Source organism: Halichoerus grypus, chromosome 4 (assembly GCF_964656455.1).
Source record: "Halichoerus grypus chromosome 4, mHalGry1.hap1.1, whole genome shotgun sequence".
NCBI classification, from domain to species: domain Eukaryota; kingdom Metazoa; phylum Chordata; class Mammalia; order Carnivora; family Phocidae; genus Halichoerus; species Halichoerus grypus.
The window spans coordinates 2,294,233-2,302,429 of record NC_135715.1 but is presented as its reverse complement, the minus strand read 5'-3'; positions in this window follow the sequence as shown (position 1 = coordinate 2,302,429).

The window sequence follows — 8,197 nt, the reverse complement described above, 5'->3', positions numbered from 1 at the left end:
CTGGCCGAATAGGAGAGTTTCCATTGCTTTCCATCCTCCCCTTATGTGATTTAATATCATAAACTTATTCCTCAGTTTTCAAGGGTTTTGCCGAACAGTATGATGTTAGCTGGGTAGTAGGGGAAGAGGAGTGAAGGTCTAAGACCTGTGCGCAGTACAGGCGCTCACATATGGATGTAGCACGCAGGCTGTTCTAACGGAATCTTTAGATGTTTCTCAAGTGAGGGAGTCTCTTCATGATCGATGAAGGGTGCTGTGGGTGGACCTCTTGATTCTCGCACATATTAAGCTCACAGTACTTTACTATTTTTTAAAGATTTTATTTATTTATTTGACAGAGAGAGACACAGCAAAAGAGGGAACACAAGCAGGGGGAGTGGGAGAGGGAGAAGCAGGCTTCCCGCGGAGCAGGGAGCCTGAAGTGGGGCTCGATCCCAGGACCCTGGGATCATGACCTGAGCCGAAGGCAGATGCTTAACGACTGAGCCACCCAGGCGCCCCATGCCCACAGTACTTAAAACTGCTGCAGTGATTGATCTCCAAGCCGTAACCGAGTGTCAGTGTTGGGACCACAGAGATAGTCGAACTTCCCACGACAGAAGCAGCTCTTCCTAGAACCAGGGAGGCGCCTTCTCGAAGCTCGGCGACGTTCCCGCCATGCCTGACCACCCCAGAGGCGACCTGGCGTTACCAACTGCATGAACTTTTCCATGCTGTTTGAGGATGGAGTCAGAAGATAATGAAGAGGAGGGAAGGAGAGAGCGTGGAGGTTCACAGCCTAGAAGTAGGACTGGTTTTGCCTCTTCAGACCTTTGTGCGGAGGGTGTGAGCACGGGAGGCTGTGTTCTGCTTGAGCCCCGTTCACTCCGTGAGCACAGACAAATTAGAGATACTTCCAGAGTGACCAGAATCATGAAATACACTCTTCTCTAATGCACGTTAATTCACTCTTCTTTTCTGGACTTCAGGAGACAAAAGTTTCTTGCACATACCACCTTTCTTTGGGAATTCTGGATGTTCTCTGGCTTAGGAAGTACACCTGCCTGGGCTTCCGAACGAACACAGCTGTGTCTGCCCTACCTTTCTGGAACTTGGAACTGGGTGGATAAGCTAACCGCACTTGTGACTCACCAGGGGCCTGAGGCTGATTTCTAGGATAAGTCGTGCCCCTCATGCTCTCCTCCCACCCCCACCGCGCCTTGTGTCCACAGCCAGAATTCCGAGCTCAGATGAGAGGGGGTGAATTGTGGCCATGGGACAGAGCCGCCGGCTCCACAGCGACCCATCTGTTAGGAGCACGTTCTACCGAACGAGCAGACTAGTCATAGAGCACGCTTTTTGGAACCAAAATAGGGGTTTTTCCTATTTTTTAAAAAAGTTAGTTGTAAGGAAGTGTTTATTTATTGTAGTAAAACATAAAACCACATTAGCCATTTTAAGTGTACAATTCTGTGGCGTTCATCACATTCCCGCTGCTGGGCAGCCCCACCGTCCATCTCCAGAACTTTCTCATCTCCCCAGATGGAAGCTCTGTCCCACAAATCACCAGCTCCCCATCCTTCCCTCAGCCCCGGATGACCTCCATTCTAAGTTCTGTTTCTGTGCATTTGATGACTCCAGTGACCTCATATGAGTGGGATCACACAGAATTGGCCCTTTTCTGTCTGACCTACTTCAATCAACATGATGCCTTCAAGGTTCATTCATGTTGTAGCGGGTGTCAGAACTCCCTTCCTTTATAAGGCTGAACCATATTCCATTGTCTGGATGGGCCACATTTTGTTTATACGTTGGCTGAGGGACACTTGTGGCTATTACGAGTAATCCTGCTATGAACCTGGGTGTACGGATATCTGTAGGGATTCCTGCTTTAAAGTCTCTGGGGTACGAATTCAGTAGTGGAATTGCTGGGTCAGACGGTCGCTCTGTGTTTAATCCTTTGCGGCACCTCCACACAGCTCCCCTTGAGGGGACCGTCTCACCTTCCTATGCTAAGAATTCTCACTGTGGGGGCACCCGGGTGGCTCAGTCGGCGAAGCGTCTGCCTTCGGCTCAGGTCATGATCCCGGGGTCCTGGGATCGAGCCCCGCATCGGGCTCCCTGCTCCGTGGGAAGCCTGCTTCTCCCTCTCCCACTCCCCCTGCTTGTGTTCCCTCTCTCGCTGTGCTTCTCGCTGTCAAATAAATAAAATCTTTTTTAAAAAAAGAATTCTCACTGTGTTGCCAGGGACTTTTCCTTTGTTTGAAGATTTTTAACTATGAATTCAGTTTAATAGATATAAAGCTATTCTTCTTGAATGGGCTTTATGAGTTTCAGTTTTTCAAGTCATTTGTCTGTTTAACCGAAGTTCTTTCTGGCACCTAAGTCCTCTACGGCCATTTCTGACTGTGAACAAGGTGTCACAGCACTTACATGGATAAAGTTTTGAAAGCGATGGAATCGGTGCTTGTTGTGCCCACTAGGGGGTCATCTTAGGCTCAGCTACATCCTTCGACTCCTGGGAGTGCCAGGGCCACACACCGGACACGGGCAGGGGCACATCCAGCCACGGGGTGCAGGCAGGCACTTCCTTCACGGGACGTGGTCCAGGCAGAGGTTCAGGGACCGTGGCCGGAGCCCCAAGGGACAGTTCAAGCGTGAAGAGACCAGACTCACACAGATAGGGACGTGGGGCCACCCCCGCTTGAAGGCCCCGGTTCTAAATAGGCACTGCTCTCTCTTGTAACCCCTCTCGGGGACAGTTTCCAGGATGTGCTGCCGTCCTTCCCCTCACCTTGCTGGTGAGGAGGGGACCCCCTGCCCTGGACACTGGGCACACCAACAGCAGCCCATAGTGACAGATGCTCACGGCACACTGAGTGAACGTTCTTGACGCTTAGAGCTTCAGGCTCACATCGTAAAACAGACATATTTCTATTTACACACGTATTTTATCTGCAGAGAAGTATGCTAGAATGATTAATAAGTCCATTTAATATAAAGGTAACATTTCACTTAGATAAATTCTGTGGAGATACCATATGAAAAATACAATTTTAAGGGGAAAAGAAGTAAAATGTAAAATGACAGGCTTTTAAAGAAGAATTTGTCAGTGTATTTTGAGCGGATAAAGGTGGGGCGAATTTGTTATGAGGGGCGGATACCACTGGAGACCGTTCAAAGGGTGACGTGGGTTCATTTCTAGGTCAGTGTTGATAGCACGCTGAAAATTACATCCTTTGCAACTATTGTAACTTACAAATAAAACTTTTAGATGTCAAATTAAAAATATGCAAGGCTATAATAGTTTTTCACGAGTGAAAATATTTGAAAGCCCCTGTTCTAAACCCGAGCCCATAACCAGCATGGTGGTGCATTCCGGGGCGGGGGGAGCAGGGCGGGTATCAATTACTTCAGTCACCTGCCCCGTGGTCTGGGGTATGAGTGGTCCATTGCATTCCTGGGGAGCTGAGCCGGATGGCTGCTGGCCTTGGGATGGCGATGCATGCACCTGCGCCTAACGCTTCTGTTGTTTTGTAACAGTAATTGTTAGTTTGAAGACAGAACATTAACAATTATTAAGATCTAAGATCTTACAGGCACCACGATAATAATTTTAATGTGCCAAAAAGAGTGAATTTAAAATCCTATTCTGGGCTTTGGACAGCTGGGTTACTAATAAATTCCTTAGTAAAAATGGGTATCAAACATCTTAACTCTGGTATATCCTCGTTCGGAAATTGTTCACATAGCTTGAGTTTCTTCCAAAAAAGAAAATCAGTGCGCTAGCCCCTAGCTCGACAGCTTTACCCATCCTATCAGCTCGTTCAGAAGTCCCGCCATTGTGACGAATCAACTAAGAAGCGTGTTGCCACCGCTGGCCCCGGGGGCCTCCTCCCCACGAGCCAGGCTGCCCTCCCAAAGCACTAGCCCACGGGGGCAAGTGAAGGGCGGCCGGTGGCCCCGGGGGGGCGTGCAGTCCCCGCGGCTCGGGCCAGCAGCTGCGAGAGGCCGGCGTGGGCAGGGCAGCGGCCACGGGCCCCTCACCGCCCTCCGGGTCGCCGGCCCACGTGTGGTTTGGCCTGCGGGCGTCCCCCAAAGCCCGCGCCGGTGCTGGACTGACGGGCAGGAGACGCACGCGGAGGTAGGTCGTTTCCGGCGGCGGAGCAGAGAGCGTTCCAGGGAGGTGACCACTTGTCTGCAGCAATGCTGTCGCGATCTGGACCCACACTTTGCGGGACCGGGAACGAGAACCTGACCGCGGAGGCCTGCGCGGGGCCCGTGAGCAAGCCGGAGCGCCAGCCTAGCGCTAAGGCGGAGAAAGGCAGCGGTCGTGGGGTGGGCGTCCGAGGCTCGCTCCAGCCCTGCGGTCCCCCGGGGTCTGCGGGGGCGGCCCGGGCGCAGGATGGCCGTCCTCCCTGCAGCCCCCCAGCCCTGCCACCGGGCGGCCGGGGGTGCGCCCTCCCCGTCGCGGACGCCAGGCCGCTTCTCGCCCCCGGCTCATGCTCTGGCCGCCGAGTCCCCAGGGGCCAGCACATTCCTCGTGCAGAAGGGTGCCGCCGTGTACTAATAAGCTGGCCTCCGCAGGCTGGAAACGGAAAGCGCCTTGACCCTGTCTCTCCGCAGGCCGCTTTGAACAGACCTGTCCACGCGTTCTTTGCGGGCGCCCGGGAAGCGCTTTGGAGGAGATCTAGGGCAGGCGAAGCTTTTCTGGCCCTTTCCAGGTAGTAACAGAGAATCGCATTTGGGGTACGAAAAGGTCCTGGTGCCTTCTCGAAGGTCGATTTTACCGTCGGTTTTACAGTCCTCCCGTGCCCAGCTCAGTCCCTGCCTCCACCCAGGACTCGAGGAGGCTGTTTGGTGTCTTGTTACCTGCCCCCGGATCTTCTCGGACCCTCTCGTGGCCCCGCGGGCTTGTGCTGCCCCAGCTCCTCCATCAGGGAGACGGCAGGTGATGGGGGGGCAGGGTCAGCGTCTCGGCCAGGGGCAGTGCTCAGGGCTTCCTTCTGAGACGCCCCCACAGGCTGCCCCCTGCAGCTCCCTGCTGTGCACAGAGCCTCCCATGGCCGTGACCCTGCCCTGAGCATCAGGGGACCCCCACAGACCCTGCTTTTGGTGTCACACCCCCGTCCAGAGGCCCGGGGCCCAGGTGGCCCCGGTGAGGGTACCCGAGTCTGGATTCCGGGTCCTTGTCCAGCTCTGGTCCGGCCACACTCCGGCGTCAGCTTGTCCCAAGGCCGCTGGAGGCCGCTCAGGAGCCTGGCTCTGCACCCCAGCAGCTCCGGGAGCCGCGGGAAGCTCTGAGGGGGTCCCCCTAAGCTCCCTCTTGCTTGGGTGGGGTGAAGCACACACCTTCCACTCTGTGGTGGGAAGAGAAAGGTCCTCAGCACTCTTCCAAACGAGCCCCCAACCACCAGCAGATTCTCGGCCTGCTCTTGTTTTGCCTGGAGGGGGGTGATGGGGAGGCACCGGCGGACCCTTTGTTTCGGGGTGCCCCAGCGCCCTGTTTGCAGTGTGGGCTCCGTTACTCTACCAGCAGAGCTGGGGGCCGGCAGAGTGTCTGTCGCTGCCTCCCTGGGGTTGCTCTTCTGGCAGTTCGCTGAGGGCGGGGCCGAGCGCCCCCAGCTTGTGGCATCGGCACAATCTCTGTGAAGTGTTGAGATTTGACTTGATTCACACAGATGCTCTATCAGACTCCGTCCTGCACCTGTGTGCTCTTACCAACACCTCCCCCCCAGGTCTTTAGGGGACACAGACACCCAGAGAGGCAAGCACGCCCCAAACATTCCCCCTTGCACACAGTTTCGGAAGGGCGCACTTACAGAGCTGGGGTTCCTTAACTCTGGGCCTGGGACAGCCGTCCGTGCTCTCCGTGCACGTCCCCCGGAGGCACGGGATCCCCGTCGGGATCCTGAAGGCCTGAGGGTCAGGTGCTCCCAGGTAAGAAGAGCAGGTGCTGATGCTGCCCCTCCCCCGGGCCCTCCTGCTCAGTCAGCGCTCAAGACACGAGTGCTGTCTGGGGTCTGGGGTCGCTCGGTGAACCCCTTGCAGGACTAAAGCATCGGGCGCAGGGTGGGCAGACCCCTGTGTGCAGAAGTGTGCCAGAGTGAAGCAGCATTCCAGTGGTGCTGGTCCTCGGGGAGCGAGGGGCATTGCACACGCTAATACCACACTCCGGGGGGCGGTTGAGGCGGTCACTCTGCTCCCGTGGCGTTGGGAATGGGTCAGGGGATGACCGTCGTTTGCGGTGTCTCCTGGTGGCTGCACCCCGCACCCCGCACCCCGCACCCCGCGTTCCTTCGATGAGGGTGCTCTCCCCTGACCAACGCTGACGTAGGCCGTCTCCTCTTTCTGATTAGTCCCCGACCTTGGGCTCTGCCCTTGGCCTGTTTAGTCCAGTTTTAACAAGAATCCTGTGAGGTCAGCTTAGGGAAAGTCCCAGCCTTGATATGGGATTGAATCCCTCGACCCTCGCTCCCATATCGTGTCTTGGGGGGACCACTGGCAGAAGAGCCCCCCGTGGCCCTCACGTGTCCTCCTAGGGACTTTGAACCCACTGACCGCACCTGCTCCTTGGTATGAATCTCCACCCACCCTTGCCGCACTTGGAGTTGGGTGTGATCTCTGTCCCCCCTCCTCCACCCTTCCCAGTGGTTCCCCGAATACCGTCTTCCTTCTGTCTGTAACAAGCGTGTGAGTAACTTTGTTGTTTAACACCCTTTCTGCTCTCCTGTTTCTTTTTTGCTTAATGACTTTCCCGGTGGGCTGATCCCCGCGCCCCATTCTTGCCTCCTCATGTGGCCTGGACTTTCCTCCCTCCTACGCCCTCTCTCGCCGGCTCTGACAGGCCGGTCCTCTCTCCAGACTCCGGTGTCAGCCAGGGTCCCAGCAGGAGAACAGAAGCCGCGCTGGTTGTTCGAACAGATGCAATTTAGTCCAAGGAACCACTGTCAAATACAAGGCGTTGGGGGGCCACCAAGGCAAAGGGTGCTGAGGCTTCAGGGCAACCCTGTGGGGGGCTCTGCTGCCAGGCCTGGGAGAAGCAAGGGGAGGTTGGGCTCTCAGAATGGGAAGTGGGGGAAAGCCTTGCTGAATGGGACCCAGACAGCCACGGGGGGGGGGGGGGGCACCAGGCTGCGGGCAGCTCAGGGGCTCTGAGGACGCTGTCCCGAACCTGGGGCTCAGCCCTCTGGGGCCTGTGCACGGCTGCAGAGGGCTTGCTTTGGGAGTGTGGGGACAGGCGGAAGGCAGAGCAAGCAGCCCGTGCCAGGTGGAGGGGTGGTGGGGACAGCGAGCCCCCTCCCGCCTCCGGGGCCTGTGTGTGCGCGCCCACTGCGGGAGACAGCGGGGGCAGCAGGTGGGGGAGAGCTGAGATGCACAGGGCCCGGGGCCCCACAGGCCGAGTGAGCGGGGGCAGAAGCACGGAAGTTAGCCCCAGAACAAGTGTGGTCCTTTATAGAATTAGTGCAACTCAGCCCTGCAGGTCCGGGTGGTCACCCTTCATCCCTGGGAAACACCTGCGCTGTCCTCCCACGTTGGAAACGGGCAGCATCAGGGAACAAATTCCTCACCATTCTCAGCACTGTCCTCGTGGCCCCTTCCGCCCTTCTGCAGGGGTTCGGGGATGGTCGTTGCATAAATGATTCTGGCTTTATTTTATCTATGCGTGTTTCGTACTCTTCACGTGTGCCCGCTCACTGGTGCCACGATGATCTACAAAGTTGCTGCTCTCATTTACCAAACATATGATAATGCCCCAGCTTCCCATAGTAATAAATAATGTTGCTATGGAAACACATATGCATATTACTTTTCTTCATTCGATGTGCTTCCTTCTCCGCACCCTTTGCTTCTAGATCACCTTTAGCCTTATACTGAAAATACTCAGCTCCCAGGTGCACGTTTCATGGGCCATTCCCCGCGAGCCTGACCTCTGTCTCTCTAGGCTTCCTGCCTTCCTTGTTAACCCTTGTGACTGGCTGCTTTTCTACTGGGCTCCTTAGGCCAGCTTATTTCCTTAACTCTTCTTTGAACCCACATTTTACTTTACTGCCTTCATGTCTAGTCCATTTCCTTGAGCCCAGAGAACCCCCTCTGCCAGAAATTGTTCTGTGGGGAGTAAGGCTTCTCATCCCTGACAAATGGGCTCATAGTCCAGGCAAAATCGTGATGAAATTTAGTGCTTGGACAAACCCACATGGCCTTGTTCCCTAGGGAC